Source organism: Perognathus longimembris, unplaced genomic scaffold (genome assembly GCF_023159225.1).
Source record: "Perognathus longimembris pacificus isolate PPM17 unplaced genomic scaffold, ASM2315922v1 HiC_scaffold_176, whole genome shotgun sequence".
Lineage (NCBI taxonomy): Eukaryota > Metazoa > Chordata > Mammalia > Rodentia > Heteromyidae > Perognathus > Perognathus longimembris.
This window is the reverse complement of record NW_025956793.1, coordinates 70,249-97,683: the sequence shown is the minus strand read 5'-3', so window position 1 is coordinate 97,683 and position 27,435 is coordinate 70,249. Positions and strand designations below refer to the sequence as shown.

General features: G+C 41.0%; 1 long non-coding RNA gene and 1 pseudogene across 1 annotated transcript; one reads left to right on the top strand and one right to left on the bottom strand.

Annotated features, from left to right (window-relative positions):
- Positions 1–6,401: 6,401 nt before the first annotated feature.
- LOC125344638 lies at positions 6,402–24,856 on the top strand. Its single transcript, XR_007209613.1, has 3 exons — positions 6,402–6,413; positions 23,453–23,458; positions 24,772–24,856. It is a non-coding gene; the product is annotated as an uncharacterized LOC125344638 (long non-coding RNA).
- A 34-nt stretch (positions 24,857–24,890) lies between these two features.
- LOC125344639 lies at positions 24,891–25,992 on the bottom strand (annotated as a pseudogene).
- Positions 25,993–27,435: the final 1,443 nt, after the last annotated feature.

Below are 27,435 nucleotides of genomic sequence, written 5' to 3'. Positions count from 1 at the left end.
GGTCCCCAGGACACTGCGGTGTGTGTGTTTGGTACACTGCACTTCCCATCTGAAGCCGGGCCAGCCGTCCAGGTTGCCTGATTCCCACTTTTGGGACTGGTGCCTTTGGGTTAGGGGTGGGGGCTGGGGGAAGGGCTCTGACTGCTTTGTTCCCTTCAGGTATAAAGTTCCTTCTTGGGCAGAAGGGGGTGGGGAATGGGTAAGCCTCTGGGCCTCTGCTTGTTTCCCGAGTCAGGAAGGTTCCTGATGGGATACTGAAGAGCATGAGCATAGAGAATAAAATTATGACCATTATGCCGCTAACAGCTATTTTGTTTCTGTACCTTTGCTTGCTTACCCATGGGGAAGTGGAAAAATACCAGCAGTCTTCCTATATCTACTCTGTAACCACATGCCCCCCCCCACACACCTCCCTGTGAACTCTGTACATACCCAAATCTGAGCACTGGAGATAACGGCCATCTGGTGCCGGGACGTGATTAATCATCCGCTCCTGGAGCCCATTCATGGACATGACTAAGTGCCCGGTCTCAGACCCCAGCCCTGATAGGAACCATCTGGCTCCAGGAATGTGGCTACATGACCACTCCTGGAGGCCTATCTGGATCTGTACCCCAAGGTTAAGGCCATCTGGTGCCATACTTCGGTGGGGAGACTCAGGCCAATCCTGAGGCGACCAGTAAACTAGGGCAAATGTCAACCAATCATGTACTTGTAACTGGGGCTCTTCCCCAAGTACCCTGTACCCGTCTATAAAAGCTGTGCTGAAATTGTGCTTGGGGCCTCTTAATGTCACTGGCAACAAGTGCGCGGAGGTCTGGGTTCAAACTCATAATAAACGACCCTTGTGGTTTGGCTTTGACGCTGGACTCTGGTGGTTTTCTTTGGGGTCTCGAAATCTGGGTACTTCAATACTCACTGAACCTGTAACTGCTTTATGCTCTCCTTCAGTGTTGGGGCAGATCTCAGAGTTTATGCCTTTGCAGCCTGCTGCTAGCAGTGGAATTTTCTGGTTTCCTGGGTTCCCGGAACCCTCCTGTGGCTGTTTCATGGTAAGGCAGTGAATCCATAAGAAATATTTTTAGGCGGGCAATATGGCCTAGTGGTAAAGTGTTTGTCTCGTATTCATGAAGCCCTGGGTTTGATTCCTCAGCACCACATATATAGAAAAAAGCCAAGGTGTTGCTGTGGCTCAAGTGGCAGAGTGCTAGCCTTGGGAAAAAAGAAGCCAAGGACAGTGCTCAGGCCCTGAGTTCAAGCCACAGGACTGGCAAGAAAGCAAAACCAAACAAAAGAAATATTCTTAAGTGGATATATACATATATATGGTCTTAAGAGGATATATATATATATATATACATATATATATATACACATACATACATACATATATGTACTTAGTAAATAAGGTCTCCTGGCAAAAAGCATTCACACAGACAAAAATGGTTAGAAAAAGAGGTAAAAGCAGTGAGCTAAGAGCGTATAAAAGGGAATCAATTGGATTGAATACATTAACTAAGATTCATGTTTTATGCTTGAGCAAAAAGGGGCTCAGAAATAGCACCTATCCCATACTTCAAATCTCAGGGCTGGCAAAAATAACAACAATGAAATAATAAAGTGTAAATAATGTAAGAGAACTTGGGTGTGTGTATGTATATGTGTGTCTGTGTGTGCGTGTTTGCACTGGTATTGGAACTTGGCCTGGGTACTGTTTTTTAGGTTTTTCACTCTACCACTTAAGCTGCATCTCTACTTCTAGTATGTGAAACACAAATACAAAAAGAAAAGGATGAGCAAGGACATTTTCCTGTAACACTATTCAAAAGAAAATTGGGGCTTTTCTGCTACCTGATGAAATTGTTTCCAGAACAAAGAATATTATTGTGGATAAATACTTTGTTGAGAGCCAGTTTATCAAAAACAGAAAACAGGGGCTGGGGATATGGCCTAGTGGCAAGAGTGCTTGCCTCGTACACATGAGGCCCTGGGATCAATTCCCCAGCACCACATATACAGAAAATGGCCAGAAGTGGCGCTATGGCTCAAGTGGCAGAGTGCTAGCCTTGAGCAAAAAGAAGCCAGGGACAGTGCTCAGGCCCTGAGTCCAAGCCCAATACTGGCAAAACAACAACAACAACAACAACAAAACACACACACACACACACACACAAAAAAAAAAAACCCCAGAAAACAATCATCAATATTCAATATTTACACATTTACAATATTTACGTGTAGGCAAGGCCAGATGTCTACCATGAAGGCCACCTTTCCAGCCCCACATCTATTTCATAATAGGGCTTTTATCTATTCCAAATGCAACCCAAAGTGATAGAACTATTTCAAGAGAAGTGTAATGAAATATATGCAGTAATTTGAGGCTCAGGATCAATACCCCAATTAGGTGGGAAGCTGACAAAGAGACAGATTAACTGAAGCAGAATTTTGATGACCTGAACATTGAGTTTAAGTACAGACTCTGATTTCCATGAGTTCTAGTCTTCAGTCATTAGCCAGATGCAAGGTGCTTTCCTTCAATTTTGGCTCAAAACTAACTCATGGTCTACAATTTGAGCTACTCTCCACATCTGGCTGTTTGGCTGGATATTTGGATAGAAGACACTCGTGGAGTTTTCTGCATTAACTGGATGTGAATCTCAGTCTTCAGATCTCAGTCTGCTGACTGGTTAGGCTTCAAGAAATAGGCCATGAGTCCAAATGTAAAGAATACATTTTTGACAAACAGATGATAGCAATTCAGGTAGACTGGATATTTGTAAGCCAATAGTGCTATGCATTAGTTTTAAAGAAAACATCCTGGAGCTGTAGCAATGAAATGTGAAACAGGAAGAAAACAAGAGAAATCTAAGACAAGATTTCAATTTTGACAACTATGAAGTAACAGGAGAAATATAAGTGAAAATTCTAGCAATTTTAATTTCCACATGTATTTCCCTTTTATTTTTTTCTTCAACTGCCCGAGGGCTTGAACTCAGGGCCTGAGCAGTGCTGGCTTCTTTTTCCTCAAGGATATCACTCTAACATGTGAAACACAGCGCCACTTACAGCTTCTCTATATGTGTGGTGCTGAGCAATCGATCCCAGGGCTTCATGTAGGTGAGGCAAGATCTCTACCATGAAGGCCACTTTTTCAGCCCCACATCTATTTCTTAAAATCAAAAGGAAAACCTGATTTATGAAGATAACAAAGCAGATAACGTTTTTATTCTGTTGGAGTCATTGTTCTCTCTACATCTTCTTCTTTTTACTAATACAATGAGAGCAATGCGAGTGGCATTTGGAGGGCTCGTGTAAGTAGCAACCGACTTGGACATTTGAACTGGGGACATGGGGAAGTGCTCTTGATACTCTGGAGACTCCAGACAACTCAGAATTGCAATGCAGAGGAGATGTAATGGGCAGGACAAGTAGACTCCCAGGAAGGAAGCCTATCAGTGTTTTCTACTCTCTGAGCTTTACAATCACCCACACACTAACAGGCATCTGTTTTGTGTAATATAGCCAGTGAAAACTGATTTCTTAATGTGGAATAAATTTGTTTACCTAAAACTGAAAGTTCTTAGAGTGAAACAAACGTAAGAGCAGGAAAAACCAATTTGCTGACTGCATTTTGCTTGATTTTCCAATCCAATCCTACTCCTTTCTTAGAAAGTAAATAAGAGGCTTGAGGTCATACAGCTATAGTAAACCAAATGCCACCTGAGGTTCTGAACATCTACATGGGGGTAGGGAAGAGAAGCTCTTCCCTGGGTGCCAGAACACATTTACACCCTTGTTCTATAGCACAGAAATATTTCACACATTGCAAAATAAAGTGGCAGCTTTGAAGTTCTTATTGATAATTTACAACACTGTAGAGAACAAATTCTCCAAAATCCAAGGCCTGTACTTACTTTATCTTTCAAATTCAAGGCTGACACACTATAACTTGAGCTGTCCTCCACTCTTTCCTACTTGAACTGTGGCTCTGGGACTTGAACTTGGAGTCTGGGCCTTGATCTCAATTTGAGGGTTAGGATTTGAAGTCAGGCTTGCACCTTACTCTGAGGCCTGGGATTTGAGCTGGAGGTCCTGGAATTGCACTCAGGTTGTGAGCATGAACTCGGTCCTTTGCCTTGAATTCTGTCTTGGGCTGGGTATTCACGGCCTGGGACTTGAACTCGGTGTCTGGGCCTTGAACACAGGGCTTGCCATTTGAACTCAGCCTGGGCCTTATCCTGATGCCTAGGACTTGAACTGGAGGCCCTGGAGCATGAACTCTGTCCTTAGCCTTAAATTCAGGCCTGGGATGCCAGCTGGTGTCCAAGGACATGAATTGGGTGCCTGGGTCTTGAAATCAGGGCCTAAGCCTTGAGACAGTCACTGGACTTCAAAGTCAGGTCCTGAAACTTCATCTCGAGTTCTGGGCCTTGATATTGGCCCATAGACTTTGATATCTGGGCTGGGCCTTGAAATTAGGGCCTTTACTTCAACTCAGAGCCTGGAACTGGAAGTTAGAGCCTGGAATTCAATTCCATGCCTTGGCATTGAAATAGGGGCCTGGGCCATGAACTTGGAGCCAGGGCCTTGAATTGGGGCCTAAGTCTTTAACTGGTATCATGGGACTTCAAGTTGGAACCCAAGATGGAACCTTGGGGTCTGGGATATGAACTCGAGCCAGACACTTCAAATCTGGACCTGGTAACTGAACTCAGCCATAGGAATTGAAACCCAGGCCTTGGATTTGAACTGGGGGCTGTTCCTTGAACTCATGGCCTGGGCCTTAAATTTGAGCCTGAGTTCAAATCGTAGTCTTGGAGATCAAGACTCAGGCCTGAGCTGAGGGCCCTCGTCCCAGAGTTCATGTTCCGGGTACTGAGTTCAAGTGTCCAGTGCATATTTCAAGCCCCATGCTGAGAGTCAAGCCAAGGCCTGAGTTAAGGTCCCTGCCCTGATTTCAAGACATAGGACTTGATTTACTAAGATTCCTGTATCAGCTGGCACATGCATAAAAAGGACCAAGGTAAACCAGCAGGCATAAGTGCATCTTGAGCTCAGGCATAGGAGTAGGCACACAAGCCAACATACCCAACAAGCAGCAGGATGCACACGTTCACCAGGAGGCACACTTCCTAAGTTAGGCCTGAAGAGGAGCCCCTGTGGAGCTCTTGATCACATTGCAGTGCTGCCTGCAGTTGCAGGGATTCAGGCCCAAGCACAAAGTACAGGTCATTGTCACATCGTTTTGCTCTTTAACAATTCTCTTCAATGACCAATGGCTGGGGTAGAGGGAGCCTTCAGTTCTAAGGGCTTCTACAGAGTAGAGGCCTAATGTGCTTACTTGTAAAATTCCAGAGTTCCTTGGAACTTAGGTGCCAAAAACAGAGGGCAGTGCTGAGCTGAGACCCATGATCTCGCTTCAGATCATGTTACCATCCATAACCTTGATGCTGAGCCAGCACAAATGCTACACTAGAACCAAGGACACAGTAAATCCCTGCTGCAGCATGAGAAATAAACCAGAGAGCCCCAGTACCAACGTACCAACACCTACACTCACAAAAATAGTGTAGAAACTCCATAAAAGATAGTCCATGTAAGTCAACACACTGATGTGAACCAGGAGAGCTTTCTGCACCAAATGGCCTGTGTGTACCTGGAGGCACATGCACATCAGGTGTGCCTTACAAGAAAGCATGTAGGAGCTTGTTCCAGAGGAGTCCTGGGGGAATCAGCAGACACCTGGGCACCTACAGACACATGGGCTCTTGAAGGTACATGCACTTCAGGAGGGACAAGAGCACTTCTGGTTCACACACCAGGAAGCTCACACTTATTAGCACTATGTGGTCTCCAGTAAGAGCATGCACAACTGGAGTTTCATGAGCACCAACAGGAACATAAGCCTAGGATGCAAGCTCAAACAAGAGGTGCGTGCAGCAACAGATGCGCAGAACGTGCATGAGCAACATGAAACCCACCTATATTAGCAAGTGTATATGCACCAAGAGGCTTGTGCACACTTGTTCTGAGGAGGCACATGGGCACGACAAGATGCATGTGAAACAACAGGCCCACATTCTCACATGGCCAGCAGTACCAGCAGAAACTGCAGCCCTGCACTCTCACACAGTACCACAGAGCCTAGAGCCACCAGCAGATCAAGTTACACAATGTGTCCACATGTTTGGAAAGGAAACAAAACATACAGTAGAAAAAGCATGTGGGGAGAAAGTTGCCCAACATCATCTGCCAAGAAGTGTGTGGGGTGAGGGGTTATTCTTGGATCCTCCAGACACACATGGATCAGCAGGGGATGCAGTGCAATTAAAAGATAGACTGCCCCAATACTAGCACCATGCACCCCCCCAAAAAAGAAAGAAAAGAAAGAAAAGAAATATGGCATACATGTCGCTATACACACAAGAAATCATGTGTGCAACAGCATGGCCAAGCATGTCAGCTTGCTCATGTCCACCAGGGTGCATTCACATGGCAAGAGGCCTGCGGGTAGCAGCATTTGCAAGTACATCAGGAGACCCAAGAGTAGCATTAGGGGCAAACTCACCATCTTTTGCTGTGAAAATCTGAGGAATGGAAACCCCACCTCTGCTGACATCATTGTCATGCAGGCAAGCCCCAGGGGAGCATGGCACCAGGTGGTTGGGCAGTGGGTGGCTTGGGGAGGTTGGCCACCAGATTATAGAGTGGGGAGGGCTATTCAGGGAGAGGAAGAATTCAGGGAGGAAAGGGAGGTGGCAAGAGAGGCCTCCCAGAGTGGAGTGGAGTGGACAGGAGAGGCGAGAGGCCTGCCTAGAGCCCTACAGAGCGGTGTGGCTTGCCCAGAATCTCATGAGAGGCCTGCAGAGAGGTCTGCACAGAAGAAAGAGGCCTACTAAGAGGCCTGCAGAGCACTAAGCGACTTGTGGGGAGAGGAGAGACCTGTGGAAAGGAAGAAAAACCTCACCCCCTTGGAGGCTGTTACTCCTCCTGAAGTAGCAAGAGAGAAGGCAGTTACACACTAATAAATCACCTTGTCACTTTTAACCCTGCTTCCATTGATTTTCTCTCTTCCAGGACATTACAGTGCATGTGTGCCAAGAGACCCACGCTCAACACCACATAAATGTGGCTCAGGAGCTTGCCCATGAGGGCTTGTAGGGTAATGCACATGCACACCTGGAGTCCAATGCTCACCAGCATATGTATACACACCACTGGGGACTTGCTTGTGAGCATGAGCTCACCGGTGTGAACCAGCGTGTGCATGCACTCTATTCAGAACATGTGCATCAGGAGGTATCTTGGTACCAGCTGGCACATATGCAGCAGGAAGTTAAGGCTGATGAGGTTCATGCATGCACATCTGGAAGTATAGTCACACAAGGAAGAAATTTTTATTTTTTTTTGGCCAGTCCTGGGACTTGGACTCAGGGCCTGAGCACTGTACCTGGCTTCTTTTTGCTCAAGGCTAGCAATCTGCCACTTGAGTCACAGCGCCACTTCTGGCTGTTTTCTGTACATGTGGTGCTGGGGAATTGAACCCAGGGCCTCATGTATACGAGGCAAGCACTCTTGCCACTAGGCCACATCCCCAGCCCACAAGGAAGAAATTTAGGATTGAGGATGAAGATCTTTGAGCCAGACCCACTTGTATAGTGAAATCAAATTCAGCAAGATAATGGCCCCCCTCAAAATAAAAACAACAACAAAAAAGAATTTTTAGAAGAATCCTCTAGAAACAACAGCTGCAAAACATTGAAGGTTTTCCTGGATTGGTTACACACTCTGGTGGACAATTGGTGGTGGACTCTAGCATAATTGCTTTCTGTAAATGGAGCTATACCCTGCCATCTGGTGGACACAAGGGGAAGAGCAATCTTGGGCCTCTTCATAGTCATTCCCCTTTTAAATTGCTTTTACCTTTGCCAAGGTATAATCAAGTATGAGGAGCAGGAGATTCCTAATCCCCTTTAATCAAACTTGGTTGCTGCCCTTTAAGAAGCAAACTTGGTTGCTGTCCTGTTGGTTTACACTAACTGGGTTCCCAGAACTCTCTCGGAAAAAAAAAAAAGTATTTAAATATAAGCAGATGCATATCAAAAGAAATTAATATTTAACATATGTATGTCACTATATTAATAGTAATTGTACTAATAATGTTAATGATATAGTTTGTTATGTTAATATAAAAATCAAATGTCACTCAGTTAAAAAAAAGAAAATTTGTTCTTAATAAATTAAAGCCTTATTTGATTGGAAGAAGCACATCATAGGAGAGATTTAACAGAGTATAGAAATACATAGGAAAATGAAACAAGTACAGTGACTTTTTTCCTAAAATGATCCCAAAACAATAAAAGAAAAGCACTACTGATACAACAGCAAATTCATTTCTCATTTCTGTGGACCCTTGTCAATACCCTGTGGACATGCACAGTCATAATTGCCTGATTAAAACTGGACATCATGGGAAATGAGATCTCTGGTGTCACTCTGTGGCTAGGAAAGGAAGAACATCATAGAGCCTACTCATATTATATTGTGCTTTCAACATGTTTCATCGAGGAACACCATCTAGATGTGTGCTGGTAGCTCCCAAATGTTATCCAACTATTCAGGATGCTGATAGTTGCGGATCTTTGTTCAAAGACAGGCCTGCATTAAAAAATGTGGCTGAGAGCTTTAATTCTAATTAACCACCAAATTCATGGAAGTGGAGCTGAAAAATAATTTGTAGAAGCAACTCAAATTCAGTATGAGACACTCAGCTTAACAGAAGATTAATCTCCACCCATCAATTTTCATTATGATAAAAGCCACTTTAGGAAGTGAGACAGGGTAGGTAAAATGTCTCCTGAAAACTGTACTTATACTGTGTTTATAGGTGAAAGCCTTCCATATCTGCCCAGGTGAAAATAGCCTTAATTTTTAAAATCTGGTTATTAAAAGTTGTGGTCCTGAATATTAGTCAAGGACCACTGCCAAAATCATTCTTAAAAAACAGTTACGTTTTCAGAAATATTTTGGACCCAATTTGCCCTCCAATCCTACTTTAAAGATTTAAGAACATATCTACATATAAAAAGACAGGCCAATGAAGAAGAATGTGGAGGGTAGGTTCTGAATGATGGGAGGCCATTTGTCCCTCAGACTTTGGGAAGGACCAAGATAGACTAGCTACATAAAGCTACATAAAGTGACATAAAGCTAACTACACTCCTAACAGGTAATTATGATATTCCTAACCTACATAGTCATGCAAACAGCTCAGTGACTAGATGTGCAACAGGGACCCTTTAACCTAAACATTGTGTAACAACTCTCATGGGAATCAAAGCTAGGAAAAACTCCCTAAGAAATAGGGACAAATAGATTTCACAACAATTAAGCCTCTTGTATCTGTGCAGAAGTGCTTTGTATTTTACCTAGATACCTTGTCCAGGTGGGTAGAGGCTTAACATTCTAGAAGAGAGATAGTCTCGAGAGTGGTAAAAACGGGAGATAGTCCATGGTTGATATTACCCCCATTTGGCTTACACACCTCTATGGGATCTCATAAAGTCTCAAATATAAATTGGAAGTACAATGTGTTTACAAGCCCCAAAGTTCTGACCAAGTAAGAACATTCAGTAGGACTCTAAAAGAAAAAAAAAAAAACCTGAACAAAATAATTTTGAAACTGGTGCAAAATAGACCACTCTGCTCCCCCTTATTTTCTTGAGGATAAAGTATGTACCCTATTAAGAAGGGTTTTTACCTGTAAAAATCATGTATGATAGATAACCCCCACCCTTCTTAGATTTCAGGAGAAATTAGAATTAGACCTCCATAACAATTGCTTTGCCTACATACCTACAGGCTTTGCAGTCTACCTATCAAGCTCTCCTCAAGGGGGTTATTGATGCACTTCCAGTTGCTTCCTCTATTTCTGTACATTCCTTCCATCCCAGAGATTCAATGTAGCTCAAAATATTTGCTGCCCAGGGACATAGTCTAACCTGGAAGGGACCATACACTATCAACTTGACCACCCCTATGGCACTAAAGGTCAAAGGCATGGCTATATCATTTCCAGCTAAAGAAAAAGAAACAGAATGAAAATTCCAGGGTTCTCAAGAACCCTTAAAGCTAAGACTTTTGCATGGATGATGACTCTTTTGGGGACTTCAGTAGTATCTGGGAACCCCATAAGTCAGTAATAGAAGAACTGAGAAATAACATTACTGGGGATTTCTTTACATACTCAAAGCCAGGGTAAAACAGTGACCCTAAATAAAGACTTATGCTTCCTTTTCTGGGACATCATCCAGACAGGACCTGGAAGGTTGGAGAAGAGGTTTGAATAGATGGAAATGGAGGGAATGTGCTTGTGACTAATAAAAGTTATGTATATAAAATTACAATAAAATGAAATTACATATTGTAAAATCTATGTATGTATGTCAAGGTACAAAACTATCAGTCATACATATTTCAAATATTTCTTCCCATGCTGAGTATGTAAAACATTCACTTCCACTGAGGGGAACCACTTGGATGGAGACATCCTTCTAAGTTTTAGGCAGAATTCCACCTCTTCCTCCATGGTCCTTGAAATCTAGAAGAGGTTAGACCCTAGGTGGATATGTCAGTATCAATTAGGACTTGCTTACTGTCACTTAAGGACCCCTCCACTACTCTTCAGTTTGCAATAATACAATTGTAGTAATTATAGATTTACAGCATTTTATAAAGTACTAACCATACCTGGTTTACGTGTATAAATGGGGTAACCAGTTGTGCCTCCTCCCTTATGTTAAAGCATGCTCCCACTCTAAATTCCAAAGTATAGTCTACTCTTCATCTTCCTAATTCCTGTAGAAGAGAGTCCAATCTGTGTATCAGTACTATTGAGACTAAGAGTTCTCATGTCAACTGCAGTTGGATCTGAGGCACTTGTAAAAGGAGACACAAACCAGTTAAAGTGTTCACTCAGCCACTTACAATGGCCACCGAAAAATCTGTTGCTTGAGAGACAAGCAGATTCTTTAGCTAACATGGTCCTGCAGAATTGAAGTGGCCTGAATCTTCCTTTCTCCAACAAGAGGGTCTATATCTGGTTGTGGTAAAAAGTTGTTATTTTCATGCAAACAATTCAGAGGTCATAAGGAATTATCTAACTATGCTGTTAAAAAATACAAAACTAAACAGGAAAAAGAATTGGTAAGGGAGAGGATGGTTCCAAAGTTGGTTTCATTGGTCATCTTAGATAACTTACACACATCTGGGCCATTCTAGATCAGCATGATCTGTTACTCTTGGCCATTACAAGTGGGACTCATAAAAGCTGAGTGTTGGTGAACTAAATTGGATAGTTGGAGCCTAATATGGGAAGTCTATCACCAGTATTTGAGGATGACAATAAAGATTCCTATAATGTGCCTTAATTTTGGCATCTTGTGCTTTCTGGCTGATTCTGATACAAAATGAAGACATTCCTGTTAGTTCAACCACACAGCTTTAATGAGGTATGCAGTTGTTGGTTATCAACTGTGAATTTATGGATAAAGAGTTTTGTAATTCCCATATGCCCTGATTGCTGCAGGTTAAATTACAGTAAGTCTGAGATGGCAGGCTTTGTTTCTTCACTGCTTGAAGCAGAGGAGATGCTTCTCTGTGATCCTGCCTCACTCTAGGTGAGGATGCTTCTCCCTTGGAAGAGCTGTTTCTCTCTTGGTGAAAGTTCTACCTCCTAGGAGGAGCTTCCTCATCCTAGGCACATTTGTGTATTCCACAAGAGAGGCATGATGCAAAGATATCAGGTTCCTTCACCATCCTCAAGCCTTAATGCTGATCTTGGCATCTTGATGGAGGAAAATGGTGGAGGAGCAGCAGATCCCTATCTAGGCTTTTTACAAAAACCCACTTTTATGATTCTAGAGAAAGTTCCACACCTAGAAACTTACATCAAGTAAGTCATGGTAGTATAGAGATTCTGGCCAAGGAGAAAAAAATCTAGGTAGCTGGCTTTAGGAAAGAGATTTGAGTTCCTGGGGGCTTCCCACCACTACTCTGGCTGAGTGTGACTACCCACTCACCTACAGCACAACATTGGTGATAAGGAGAGAAATGCTTTAGACTGGTGGCAGAGAGACACGGATATCAGGAAGATTGTGGATGGCCCGTAAATCCAGAGGAAAGCATGTATAGTCCCTCAAAAGACATTCTCTTTTGCCACAGAACAACACTGGAAATGTAGCACTTCACCTATCACCTGAGAAAAACAATTCCATCTTTAACTCTGGCATAGACCTGGCCAGACCAGATAGGAGATATTCAGGGCAGGAAAAGCAAGGGTGAAGGGGCCATCTTTGAAAGGGGCAAAGGAATCTGAGGAATAAGCACCAGTATGGATCAGGAGAAGTTCTCTCGATTAGGTGGGAGAAATTTCCCCTAGGTGCATTGTTTTAGCCTTAGAAAAATACAGCTAGAGGCCACTCCACCGCACTGCCAATATACAGGAGTTTTTTTTCTTTTAAATCAAACAAAAAGCAGATATTAGCTTTTGGCTGGATGAAAGAACACCTCAGCAAAAAGACTGGAAGAAACCACGGCCGGAAGACCAGTGTCCCCTGTTACAGAGGGCATTCACCTCCTACCTGCAAGCTTCAGGGACCACACACTGGGAGGAGGCTCAGAGCAGAGCTGGTGACTGCAAACTGTAATTCCGTGAAACTAGCCAAGCCTCAGGAAAACACAAGATCACAAGGTAACCAGAGGTTACATTAAAAACTGGAAGAGGACACAGGACAGACACAAGACATCCTAAGCAAAGAATACTTCAACAACTATAACTTTTTAGCTTTTGTCTAATTTTTTCATCACTTTTACATTTTATTTTTTATTTTTAAATTTTAATCTTTTTTTTTTTACTAGTTTTTCACATTCCCCCCACCTTTCACTTCTTCTTTGTTTTACTTCTGTCTCCTCTTTGTATTTTTAATTTTTATTCTTTTTTGTCACTTCACTTTATTTTTTAACTCAGATATTTTACATTTTTATATTCTTCTTATTTTTCTTCCTTATCCTTAGGTCAATAGATGACAGCATTAAACAGGCTTCCTTCCCTATTGAGTACAAAAAAATTCAGATATCAGATAGCAGAAACCTTTATATCTCAAGCTCAGTACCCTCAAATTTAGCAATATTATTCCACACCTACACAGTTCTTCATTTGTTTGTTTTTTATTTTAATTTTTTAAGTTTCTTATTTTCTTTTCATGATTACCATTGGGTTTTTTTTTTCTGTTGTTCTATTGTCATTGAGCATTTTCATGTTGGTTTTCTTATTTTTTTTTTTTACTCTTTTTCACTTTTTCATTTCACTGACATTAAATCAAAATGATAATCTCACTGTTTCCTTTACTCCCTTCATTTCGCTACCCTTAATATCATCTCCTCCTATATTTACTTCTAAGACCTCCCTACTCCATTGATCCCTGGTTATTGTCAAACTAGACAGAGGACATCTTTGTTCAAACTGAGTGAGTCAAAGTGGTTCGTAGAACAATCAGTCCAGATAGAAATAAATGTAAGAAGAGATTCTTCATGGTTATAAGCATATATAACCCAACTGCTAAATACAGGACTCATGGCTGGTTTTATCTTAAGGTGTATGCTCTGGGGACACTAAATCTGTTTTTACATACAAAAAAGGAGAGACAGAATTTACCTGTGTATGATCATGAATCTGTATGATCTGTACAATCAGACTTGGTCAGATTTGACTCAGGACATAAATCATGTTCTGGTGTGTTTTGGGTTTGCTTTCCTATCCAAATGGACAGAAGAACCACAAGTAAAGTGGCAAGTCAGGGAATCTCCAACCCCACTCAGAATAAACAGGAATCAGAGCAGTCATTCAGAGACCTAGAGGAACAGTCCTCAAAATGCTCTCTACACATGCTGCTATAAAAAATGATAAATGAAAAGTTTGAATTGCTTCAGACAAGTTTTCTAGAATGTGAGGAGACAAACCAAAGATCAATACATGGGCATGAGGAGACTCACCAATGATTAATATGAGAATAAGATGAATCCAACCAAAAATTAATAGAGAAACTTATGTCTTCAACACACAGAAAGCTAAATGAAGTCCAACAGAAGGAAAAAGAGTCCTATGAAAGGAAATCTACTCAGCTAAAAGATTTGTGAGACAGCACTCAGAACCAAATTAATGAAGTAAAGAAGTCTATACAAGATCTAAGAGAAAACAATAGCAGAGAGGTGGAAGCTATCAAGAAAGAATAATTGGAAGAAAGGGAGATTAAAAAAATACATAGTTTAGAAATCAGACTGGATAATGCAGAGAATTGAGTGTCAGGTATTGGGGCTAGCCTGGAATTTATGGAAACAGAACAAAAATATACAAAACCAAGCCAAAAACCAAGAGAGACTGTTTCAGGAGCTCCAATATATAACCAGAAAGCCAAAATTAAGGCTAATAGGTATTGAGAACCTACAGAAGGAAGTTAATGGAATAGGCATTTTGTTTAACAGAATAGTAGCCAAGAACTTCTCAAATATCCAGAATAAGCCCATTCAGTTGGGAATAATTAGCAAAGGTTTAGGCAAGTCACAGCAGAGGATCACAAGAGGCCAATAGCTATACCCTTATGATCATATAAGATGGTGCTAAGTGAAATGAACTTCATGTTATGGAAACGATTGTTATATCACAGTTGTAACTACTTTCAACGTCCCATCTGTATCTGTAGCTTCTACTATTGATGATGTTCTTGTATCACCTTCCTGTGGTTGTATCTACACTATCTCTGTAATCTTATCTGAGTATATTGGAAACCATCTATACTGGTATTAAAACTAGGACATTGAAAGGGAATGCCAAAATCAAGAGACAAAGGGTAAAAAAAGACAAACAACTACAAAAGCAATACTTGCAAAACTGTTTGGTGTAAGTGAACTGAACACCTCATGGGGGGAAGGGAAAAGGGAGGGGAGGAGCGAATGAGGGACGAGGTAACAAACAGTACAAGAAATGGATCCAATGCCTAACGTATGAAAATGTAACCTCTCTGTACATAAGTTTGATAATAATAATTTGAAAAAAAAAGTCCATTCAGATACAAAAAGCTTTTAGAACCCCAAACAAACCAGACCAGAATAGGAAATCGAGTTGATGCATTGTAATCTGGAGATGATAAATAGAGTCCAAGGAAAGGATGCTTAAAGCAGCCAGGGAGAAAACAATCACATATAAAGGAATTAGTCCAGATTTCTCAGCAGAGACCATAAAAGCAAGGAAAACCTGGAGTGGGGTATGGTATAACCTACAGAAAAATAACTACCAACCAAGAAGACTGTGCCCAGCCAAACATCCACAGCCAAATGCCAAGTAAAAACCTTCCACAGCAATGAAAACCTGAGACAATATATCTCCACCAAACCAGAATTACAGAAAATCCTCTAAGGTGTCCTACTCATTGAAAATCAACAGGATCACAATACTGGCATAGAAATGAACCATAAATAGAAAACAGGTTATTAGAGTAAGAAATGGGAAGTAATGGCACAAAAATCATATGGTAATGAAAGGTATAAACACCTCTCAGTACTAACTCTCAATATTAATCTATTTTACTCTCCAACTAAATGACATAGACTAAAAATTTGGATCAAAAAAATCAAGATCCACTTTTCTGGTTCCTTAAAAAGACACATCTTGCCAACAACAAAGACATATTCTGAAAGTGAAAGGCTTGAATAAAATCAATCAAGCATCCTAAACATCTATACACCAAATGCTGGACCACCCAACTTCATCAAACCAACACTATTGACTCTAAAACACATATTGATGCAAATACATTGGTTGTCGAGACTTTAACACAATAATGTCAACTCTGAACAGAGATCAACATGCCTAAAACAGAGCAATGAAATTTCAAATCTAAACAATTACATAGACCCTTTAAATTGAACCAACACCTACAGAATATTCCACCCAGCAACACCAGAATATACAATCTTTTTGGCAGCACAAGGAACATTCTTCAAAATAGATCACATTTTAGGTTTTAAAGAAAACTGTACAAATTCAGAATATTGAAATCATTCCCTGCATTCTCTCAGACCACATGGAATAAAATTAGAGCTCATCACAATAAGCCACCATAGAAAATCCTGCATCATGTGGAGACCGAACAACACATTTCTGAACTGCCAGTGGGTCATCAAAGAAATCAGAACAGAAGTTCAAATGCTTACGGCATTTAACCAAAATCAGCATATAAAATACCAGCTCCTTTGGGACACAGCAAAGGCTGTATTCAGAGGTGAATGTATAGGTCTTAGTGCCTACATCAACCAACTAGAGAAATCCTAATTCAACAAGGTAACAAAGCAACTAAAGGTCCTTTTTTTTTTTTTTTTTTTTTTTTTTTTGCCAGTCCTGGGCCTTGGACTCAGGGCCTGAGCACCATCCTTGGCTTCTTCCCACTCAAGGCTAGCACTCTGCCACCTGAGCCACAGCGCCCCTTCTGGCTGTTTTCCATGTATGTGGTGCTGGGAAATCGAACCTAGAGCTTCATGTGTAGGAGACAAGCACTCTTGCCACTAGGCCATATTCCCAGCCCTAAAGGTCCTTTAAAAGGAGCAATAAGCCAAAACTTAACCAATAGAAGAAAGCAAATAATTAAAATTAAATCAAATTTACATCACTTACAGTCTAAAATAAAACATAGAACGAGTCAAGAAAACAAGGAATTTGTTCTTCAAAAAGATTAACAAAATGAAAAGGCTTCTAGCACACCTTAGCCAACAACAAAGACAGCACACCCAAAAACACAAAATCAGAGATGACCCTAGGAACATCATCACAGATAAAACTAAGATCCAGAATAAAATGGAATATTTTGTAAAACTTTGTGCTAATAAATTTGAGAATCTGGAAGTAATAATAGATTAATTCATAGCAAAAATTGGTATGCCCAAACTTAACAAGATTTAAACCTCCTAAACATAAATATATCAAACAAAGAAATAGAAACAGAAATAAGAGATCTTAGGAAAACAAGAGTCCTTATGGATTCAGCGCAGAATTCTATAAGGCCTTCAAAACAGAACTCATGCCAATATTTCCCAAATTCTTCAATAAAATTGAAAGTGAAAATTTGCTACCAAACACATTCTATGATGCCAGTATAACCATTATCCCCACACCAGACAGAGACTCATCAAGGAAAGAGAACTTTAGACCCATTTCTTTGATGAACATCAATGCAAAACTTCTCAACAAAATTCTGGTCAATTAACTTCAACAAGTCATAAAAGTCATGCAGTATGACCAATGTGGATTCATCCAGGGACGCAAAGCTGGTACGATATACACATCAATTAAACTAATTCACCACATCAATATGAATGAGGTCAAGAATCAAATGCTTGTTTCTTTATACTTGAAAAAAAAAAGATTTTGATAAAATCCAGCTACTCTTTGATAATGAAAGCTTTGGAGAAACTAGGATTCCAGGGAACAGTCCTGAATATAATAAAGGCTGTCGATGAAAAGCCTACATCTTGCATTATACTTTATGGTAAAACGTTAAAGCCATTTCCTCTAAAACCAGGAGCAAGACAAGGATGTCCACTCTCTGCACCTCTTCAAAATAGTACAAGAATTTCTAGCCAGAACAATAAGGCAATAGACAAATATAAAGCAGATCCAAATAGTAAAAGATGATGTTAAACTCACTTTACAGATGACATGATCCTGTATGTAAAGAACCCCCTAGACTCTATTCCCGAGTTGGTTGAGCTGATTTGAAGCTTTGGCAAAGTAACCAGATATAAAATAAATCCTCAATAATCAATTGCTTTTCTCTTTGCCAACAATCTGAAGACTGAGGCTGAAATCAGAAAAGCAACTCATTTTGCAATAGCCTCAAAAAAACATAAAATTCTTAAGAATATCCTTAGACAAAGAAGTGAAAGACCTCTATGGTAAGAATTTTAATCACCTGAAAAAAGGAATAGCAGAATTAAGGAAATGGAAAACTCTCCCATGCTCATGGATTGCTAGAATTAACATTGTGAAAATGGCAACATTGTAAAAGGCAACCTGTCTACAATTTTAATGCAATACCCATCAATAACCCATCACCATTTTTAATGAAAACAGGCAGCAGTCCAGAAATTCATATGGAACAAGAAAAGATCCTGAATAGCAAAAACAGCCTTAAGCAGAAAGAACAGTGCTGAAGAAATTTCAATACCAAACTTCATGCTGTATTATAAAGCTATGCTAATAAAAACAGGTTGGTATTGGCAAAAGGACAGGCCTGAAGACCAATGGAATAGAACTGAAGACCCAGAAATGAACCCAAAGAACTATGCCTACTTAATCTTTGATAAAGGAGCTAAAAAGAGGATGGAAGAAAGGCATCCTCTTCAAAAAGGCTGGCCAAACTGGTTCACTGCCTGTACCAAACTACAAATAGATCCTTATATGTCATCCTGCAACAGAATATATTCCAAATGAATCGAAGACCTCAAGGTAGAATCAGATACTCTGAAAATTTTGCAAGAAGAAATAGGAGAAATACTTGGGCTTTTTGGCACTGGGAGAAAAGTTAATAAAAACCCATACACAACAAAATAGAGAAAAGATGGACAATGGGATTGCAACAAACAGCAGAGCTTCTGCTCAGAAAAAGACAGACTTGAAAGGTAAGTAGAAAGCCCCAAAATTAGGAGAAGATCTTTACTGCCCATACAACAGACAAAGGCCTCCTGTCTAAAATATATGTAGAATTCAAAAAACTAAATTTCTCCAGAACCAATCCTCTGAGAACCAACTGCCCCCTTAACAAATGGCTAAAGACCTCAAAAGAGACTTCTCTGAAGAGAAACTGAGAATGGCCAAGAGACACATGAAGAAGTGCTCAACATCAAGGGTACTTTCTCTGACATTTTGCTCATGGTTAGGTTCCTAATATTGTACCACAGTCCCACTTTTTGCTGTTTACTGATTAACTGGAATAATAGTCCCACAGAATTTCCAGCCTAACCTGGCTTACACTCTTAATTCTCATCAGACTCCGGAGTAGATACTGTGTGAGGCACTGATGCCTGCTCTAGAATTATTGTTGATTTAACAAAATCCCTGCTGCCTCACCACACTTTGAAAGTAAGCTGCCCTCATTTCCTCCTGGAAAATCTATGTCACTACATGTGAAATCTCTACCTCCTCATAGTATTCATAGAAGAGTACAAACTTCTTGACAGTGGTCAAAGAAACTGGTGAAAGCTCCCGAGTCTCCAGAGGGCCGTGAGTTGGTGACGACCCTGGTCAGGGGTTAACCTGAGCTCAAATTTGGCCCTGCAAGAAAATTACTCATTGAAAGAAGGAAGAAATGAGGTGAGATGAGCAGGTACATTTTGGTTTCCTTTAATGTGAGGTTGACTGGATTTGTGTGAGGCAGCTTCTAAACAATGACTCAGGCAGGAATTTCTAAACAACCAGGCATGAGTAAGTGAACATTGTTGTCATTGGTGGCTCCTTGATTTGTGGCCACTCTTTCTTCTTGAGGAAAATTATAAATAAAATTCACTAGACTAAATCATTAAATAGAAAGTTAACTACATTAAAATATTAAGCTCTTGCTGGGAATATGGCCTAGAGGTAGAGTGCTTGCCTCAGGGGCATGAAGCCCTGGGTTCATTCCTCAGAACCATGTATATAGAAAAAGCCAGAAGTGGCTCTGTGCCTTAAGTAATGGAGTGCTATCCTTGAGCAAAAAGAAGCCAGGGACAGTGCTCAGGCTCTGAGTTCAAGCCCTAGAATTGGCAAAAAAAAAATTAACTAGAGGAGAAAACACTTGGGGCTGGGGAAATGATATGATTACAAACAGGGATAGTAGCTTTACAGGTAGATTAACAACCTGTTTGTCAGCTATATTGGCCTGATGATTTCTCTGAGACATAGTTGAATTAAGTTTCTGATTTTCCTTCCAATTGATAATAGCTAAATAACTCTTTTGAGACATTCAAGTTCCCATAGGGCTAAGGCTACTTGTTTGTTTTTGCGACTGTTTCCTCTTGTGAATACTACTTGTATTCCTAAGAAACAAACATATGCACATGTATGTCCATGTATGATATCACTTTGAGTGTTTACTATTACTTTTGTGTCCAAGTAGTGAGTTCCACCTATTGGGGCAGTTTGCCTGGGGTAAAGACAGGACCAGATAACCTTGTCCGGTGTAGTAGCCAAGGCTTTTGCCACTAGTCTTCCATCCTGAACCATACTGCTTGCATGAGTAAAAAAAGTCAATATTGGTGATGCACAAGGCATTGTGAATGGGCTGTTTAAGATCAATCAGGCATCAGAAATCCTTGCTGGGAGCCTTTAGGTCATCATCAAGATGGAGCTTCTCTAGGTGTTGAATTGGAGCTGGAGATGAACCAGGGAAAAAGAGTGTTCTGGCTCAAAGTGTGAGTATTAGACATCCATTATCCACTGGCATGCCCAAGTCTCAATAGTATTGGGGTTTGTCACTGTCAATTTTTACCCTACTGGTATTTGGTTGGCTAATTTTACTAAGAGCTAAGTCATCACCAGTTAGTCGGTCAGATCTCTTGGTATCTAAGCCCAATAGTTGGTCCCACAATTGAAGAGTATAAATAATCAATGTATTTGCAATGGCCCAAACATCATGTTCAACCAGATGGGAAAGGTTTGTAGATCATCATCAAAGATTTGGATTATCAAAGCTGGAGCACTAACCATTAGCATCTTGAAGTCCTGAAGGGAAATTTCCTCCTGATCTTTCCAGAAGCTGTTTGGAACCGGAGACATGGCACAGTAGTTCTGTTTAGTACTCTCACTAATTCACAAGATCCACACAATACAGCATCCTTCTGTGCCCAGAAAATCTTGTGCCAATTTCTTTGGAAATGGAATTCAGGTATAAAGTAATGATCTTTGCAGGCTGAAGAGAGGGATCTGCTCTCAGAACAGAGGTTGTTTCCTAAAGAAGTAACCTGAGAGAGGCAGATTTATGTCTTTTCACATGACACTATGTAGTATGGCTGATGAAGAAAGGGTGAGTTTCTTTCAGACGTCTGAGCACATCTGCTGCTGACAGGAGAAAATTGTCTTAATACTGAGGGTGATTTAGGTTTGGGTGTTGTTCTTGAAACTCTCATAAGTCCTGTTTGAGATCCTCCTCAAATATGGTGGGAGAGTTTATACATGTTTTCAGGACACCAGTCCATTTTAGCTGCTGGGTTGCCTACATCAGTGGGTCTGCACACTGGCCTGCTTAAAAGGCGATCTAAATTTAAACTCCCTACAAACTTGGATGAATGAAGCCAAACAAAAGCTACCAAAAATTCTTCATGGTAGGCAGTTAATGAGGAGACAAGAAGATTTGGAGGTTTATTTGTTTCATTTCTCCACTTCACAGAGCCCTATAAACTTTTAAGTCAATCTTGGGCTCCCAAAATGACTGTTACCCTTATCTTAGTAGACTCACTTCTTTAATTAAAATAAGGGACAAACTCCTACACAGGGTCCTATAATTGATGATCCTGACAGCATGTATCTCCCCATCCCTTTGAGAACCATGGTTAAAACAACAACAACAACAAATGTTTCACTCCAAAGCATGTCAAGTTGTCTTGTTACTACTATGAAAATGCATACACTCTGCTGTCTGAAGAAGAACTTCTTCATATAGTGTGTCTCTCTGCCTCAACAAAGGTCTTACATTAGCCAATGGCTGTGGACATAATTCTCTCTATTGATGGCTTTGGCAAAAACAACCTGCACATTGAAAAAAAGAAGAAAAAGTGACTTACTTGAGCATATCAGTCTGCCTAGGGGGGCAGAAGTGTCAGCTGCTATGGTAGCTCAAAGGCCTATTTCTTTTCAGGCAGTTAATATAAGGATGTGATGCACAGTATTTTCTTTTTGCAATGCAAACTATAGAAAAACAACATTTATCAGTGTACATTATGGTTAAGGAGCTGTTTTTGCTTCTTACTGTATAAACCTGAGTATTAAAATAATACATTTAATACCCATATTCATTCCCATTTTGGAATCCCAGGACCTCTGACAAAAAGCAATTAGCCTTTCAAAATGCCCAGCTTTCAAATTTACTTTTTATTCATCAAAAGTACCGAGCTCAAATAAAAGCACTCAATCTAGTCATAGTACAAGTTGACTAAATACTTACAGCCTACCCAAATTGCCAGTGATCTGCATGTATCTCTAAATAATTAGGAGTCAATCCCAGAGAATTACTTGACAATCAGATTTGGCATGACTCCTCATTGGAGACAGGTTTCCATTGATTTTTTTTTTTCATTTCCTGCAGGCCAGTGTTAAATACACAGATAAACATACCTGATCCCATTTATTCAACAGTTTCAACCATATGAGAATTCCACAACACCTTAAAATTGATAATGGATCTTGTTAGACCTCTCACAATTTTCCGCTCCCTTTACAGCCAGGGCAAGTTCAGCATCATTTGATATTTCTTGTGCCCACACAAATTCAAGCAGTTGTAGAATGTGCTTGTCATACTTTTAAAATCCTGTGTAAATAAATAAAAAGGGAGGAGAAGTCTAGGTCCTCTTGGAGATCATTACATAATATTTTATTTGCTAGAAAATAATTTAAATTGTGACAAATATGGGTTTGTAATATCTGAAAGGCATTTTCAAGCAACTGCTTTCCTTTCACAACATAGAACTGAGGAACTGATGAAAGACTTTTGGGACAATGAGTCCTAGACAGGGCCTTGTACTCCTATTACTGGGAGCAGGAGGCATGTTTATGTTCTATGTCCTGTAGCATGAGCATTGCTCCCTGACCACCATGTCAAACTATATCTTAAGGGAGAAAGACCACCTTTTCATTCTTCTGCCACAGGTGGCAAAGATGACTTTGCAAAACTCTGAACTGAAATCACCACTGAATATTTCTTGCAACCCCAAAATGGTGCCAGGTGTGGGCTGCAGCCAATTGAATGAACAGAACCAGAAGGAAAAGAAAACAATGTGGAGAGTAGGAGTTCCCTGGATACGTGAAAACCAGCTTACCTAGCAAGTCTATTTGTGTGCATCTTGTGTTATTGCTACTTACCTTTAGGCCAGAGATGGTAATATTCTAATATGGTAATATTCTAGACTCACTGTATTTAGAGTACTCCCATTTCAAAAAGTGACACCCAAATGTGTAGGGGTCTCAGAAGGACCTTTACTTAAATGAATTGACTGGTAGCAACAAATGAATGACAGTATTTTGTGTCTTCCTCTCCACACACTTTTTTTTTCTGCTTCAACCAGTCATAGTTGTACTCACATTATAATACAAGAGCATGTACATTATCACCATTTTCATGATAATAACCCCAGTTAATCTCAATTCACTCAGAGTATGGTATAAATGCTTCCCATCTGACTATAAACAGTACATACTTACTATCAAGTTTAGAGAACTGCCAGAGGGCAAATAATTTGAACCAAGAGTATTATATTATTGTGTTATTATACAGCTGTTTTGTGCTCTTCTTCTTTGACAACATAAAAAGAAAAACAAAATATACTTATTATTTGATGTATTCTTTACATTCTTAATTTATTTAATTTTCAATAGAGCATCTGTGTGGACAATTTTAGGCTTGGAAAGTCAGGCCTATCTTTCCCAGGCTGAGTTATTTAGGGCATGGTGACATTCATCAGCTGGCCCCATGGAGAGCCAGAGCCAAGCAGAACAGGAAAAGCTTCAGAGATGAAAAATGGGCTTTAAAAATCAAGACAACATGGGCTGGGGATATAGCCTAGTGGCAAGAGTGCCTGCCTCGGATACACGAGGCCCTAGGTTCAATTCCCCAGCACCACATATACAGAAAACGGCCAGAAGCGGCGCTGTGGCTCAAGTGGCAGAGTGCTAGCCTTGAGCGGGAAGAAGCCAGGGACAGTGCTCAGGCCCTGAGTCCAAGGCCCACGACTGGCCAAAAAAAAAAAAAAATCAAGACAACAGAAAATTCCAGTTTCTAAAGAGCAATAAATTATCAAAAACACTGAAATAGCTGTAGAAGCAGTAATGAAGTAATTCTAAGACAAAAGACAGTAAAAAATGAGTTGAGGATCATTAAAAAATATTTCAGAACTGAAGATCTCAAACATCTTTCCATGTCTATATGCTGCCCACCTCATCCCCCCAACATTAAGATTCCAGGCACATGGCATGCTGGTTCTGAGGATACTGCTCCCCTTGAAATAATGTCTGAAAACCAAAATGAGAAAACCTAAGTGTGTGATGATGGACCAGTTTTTCCTTCCCACTGTAATTTTCTTCAATCTCTTGAGAGGATCAGGACAAAACAAATTCAGTAGTCTCAGATTCCTAAATTAATCTTACCTCACTCACTGCTAATGTGGTCAAAAGGCTTTTGTATGATTAAGACAATGGGGTTTATACTGGTAGGACTTTAGGACACTGGTTCCTCTGTATTTGCTGTGAAATATGTTCATGGTTGGGAGGGGCCAAAACATCCATCACTGGACAACAGGACACACAGCAATCCCCAGCTCGTCTTTAAGGAACTAATTCTATTCAGGCAGGAACAAACACATAATTGTTTCACACATAAAATATCACTTGGAATTTAGGAACGAGAGGCATTTGGTTGAAGATACAATTCCATCTGTAGGAACTAACTTTTAATTAAGAGAAGAAAACACTCATAGGGTTGGGGCTTCTTATGTGATTCCTATGTCCATCTACTATGTTTGTTTGTTTTGATACCATTTACAGCTATGTTAATACAACTACCATCCCAGCCCTGGTTCAGGTATGGTCTTTTGTTTCAGAAAGTCCATCTGTCATATAGCTGGCTGCCATTGCTAAATCTGTTGTTTGCAGGGGCCTTGGACAAAGTTCTGGCTTTGCTGAGTAGCGTCCTCACCATTTCAGCTCTTTTTACATAGGGGCCAGGTGTCCTGCAGTCCTAGCCCTGGTACTATACAGTTTCTGTGGAAGAGGTGACTGCAGTGAAGCTGCTGGACTGCTTCCTCAAGTGTGTAATCTTTGCATACTGCACATTCTAGGCCCATCTCAACTTGTTCCTGAGTTACTGTCAATGTTGGAAGAGATGTGATCTTTTCCTGTGGCTGGTGGAGGCCCTGTGTTTGACACTTGTCCGAAAAGCTGCATTACACTGGCATCAGCCCTGTCTGACCGCGGGCATAGTCCCCAGGGTTTGAGTGCAGCATCCCACTACAAGAAAAAGGTGGGGGGGGGGCCTCCAAGATTTGTAGAATTTGCAAAGAGTCCTGCCAAGATCCGTTGTATGATCCCTTCAATAGCTGGAGATCTGTCAGGACGAGGACTTCCCTGAGACCTGTATCTCCGACTCATTGGCAGCTGTGGAGCCGTCTTGGTCCCACAAGTCAGTGTGAGTTTGGTGACCCCTCTCGTTGGCTCTATAATCGTGATCCAGTGGATTATGACTTAGAAATGGTCTAAAATCTTGGGAAACGTTGTGTGATCCAAATGGCCCTAGAGCTCGGCAAAATGTGTCGTTGTGCTATTGTCTATCCGGCTGCCACTACCACCTAGAAAACCGGAATCATCTGTCACTTCTTCAATAAAGCCTGATTCTCATCTGGGACTTATATATTCCGGTAGTTTGGGGATGACCTCGCCCTTGCAAAAGTGGCAGAAAAGCGGTGCGTGGTCACAGGGGCGCCCACATTGGCCCCGGCCCCCGAAGCCTCCGCCACTTTCCGCCTCCACCGCGGAGGGCAAGAGGGCAGCGGGCGCGACTCTCGCCAGGCCGCTCCTTGTGGCTGCACCGGCCGCTGCCGCCTCAGCGCGCCCTGCTGGCCGCTCCGGAGCCTGCGCCCGTGGGAGAGTTCATTCTGATAAATGTTTTTAATATGACCGATTGCACATCGGCACCGTGCCATTTGTTGTGTTCCTGTCCAAAGAGTACACTCCTTTGGTCTGCTGTGAGTGAATGCCTAGAGTCCTGTATCTATTTTTTCCTGTCCCAAGCTATCGTAAAACTCACTTTTGCATGGGAGCAAAACCATTGTCTCTCCCAGTTTGGCTTACCTCACTAAAAATGATTTATCTAGTCCTATCCATTCCCCTGCACATGCTATATTTTACTTTGTAATGGCAGTATAAAATTACATCGTGTATTTTTAGATCCACTTATCCATTGGAGGACATCTGGGCTCTTTCTCTAACTTGGCTAATGGGAATAGTTCAGCAGTGAACAAGGAGGTGCAGTTGTCTTCCCGTATGCTGGTTTGTGATGTTCAAGACAGATACCCAGGAGTGGCATGGCTGGGTCATGTGAAATGGGTACTTTGGTTTCTTCAGAAACCTCCAGCCTGCTGTCCGGAGTGGTTTTACTAGCGTTCATACCCACCAAAGGCACAATAGACTTCTTCTTTCCAGCACACCCCTGCCAGTATTTGTTGTTTTTGTTTGAATTCACAATGTTGGCCAAGAAAATTGAGGTGAGATGGAATCTCATAGGTATTTTGATGTGCATTTTCTTTACGGCCAGGAATGCTGAGCCTTTCCTCATGTGTTTCTTTGCCTTGTCTCTTCTTCTCTGAAGTCTGTCCTTGGCTCCTTTTAGTGATTGATTAACTTTGTTACTTGTTACTTTCTTGAGCTCCTCTATGTTTTGGATATTAGGCCTTCCTTAGATGTATTGGTGGTAAAGATCTCCTCCCACTCTGCTCTGTTGGTGGTTTTTCTAGTTCAGTATCTATATCCTTTGGCATGCAGAAAGTTATTTTGGTGAAATACCACTTGTCAAGTGTCTCTCCTGTCTGCTGTGTCCCTGAGACTTTTCAGAAAAGGTCCTGCACATGCCTTTGAGCTCACGTATTCCTTCTACTTCTTCTTGCAGAAATTGCAAAGTTTTAGGTCTGATGTTGAGGTGTTTGATCTACTTTGAGGTGATTTTAGTGCATGGAGACAAAGGGGGATCCACCTCTAGTTTTCTGCACCTAGATACCTACTTTTACCAAGACCAACTTTTGAAGAACCTGCCTTTTTCCCACTGTCTATACTTGGATACCCAGTCAATTATCAGGTAACTCTAAGTAAGTGTTTTATGTCTGACTCTTCTAGTCTGTTCCAGTGATCTCTTGGTCTACTTTTGGGGCAACAGCATGCTGTTTTTGTTAGTAGAGCTCTTTACTAGGGCTTCATGTCTGGAATTGTGATACCACCCCCATTGCCATTTTTCCCTAGAATTGCTTTAGCTATTGTAGTCTTTGCTGTTCCACATGAATTTTTAGTTTATATTCTCTATCTTGGTAAAGAACTACTTTCAGGGTTTGATGGGGAATACACTAGATTTCTAGATAATTTGTAACAGTACATGG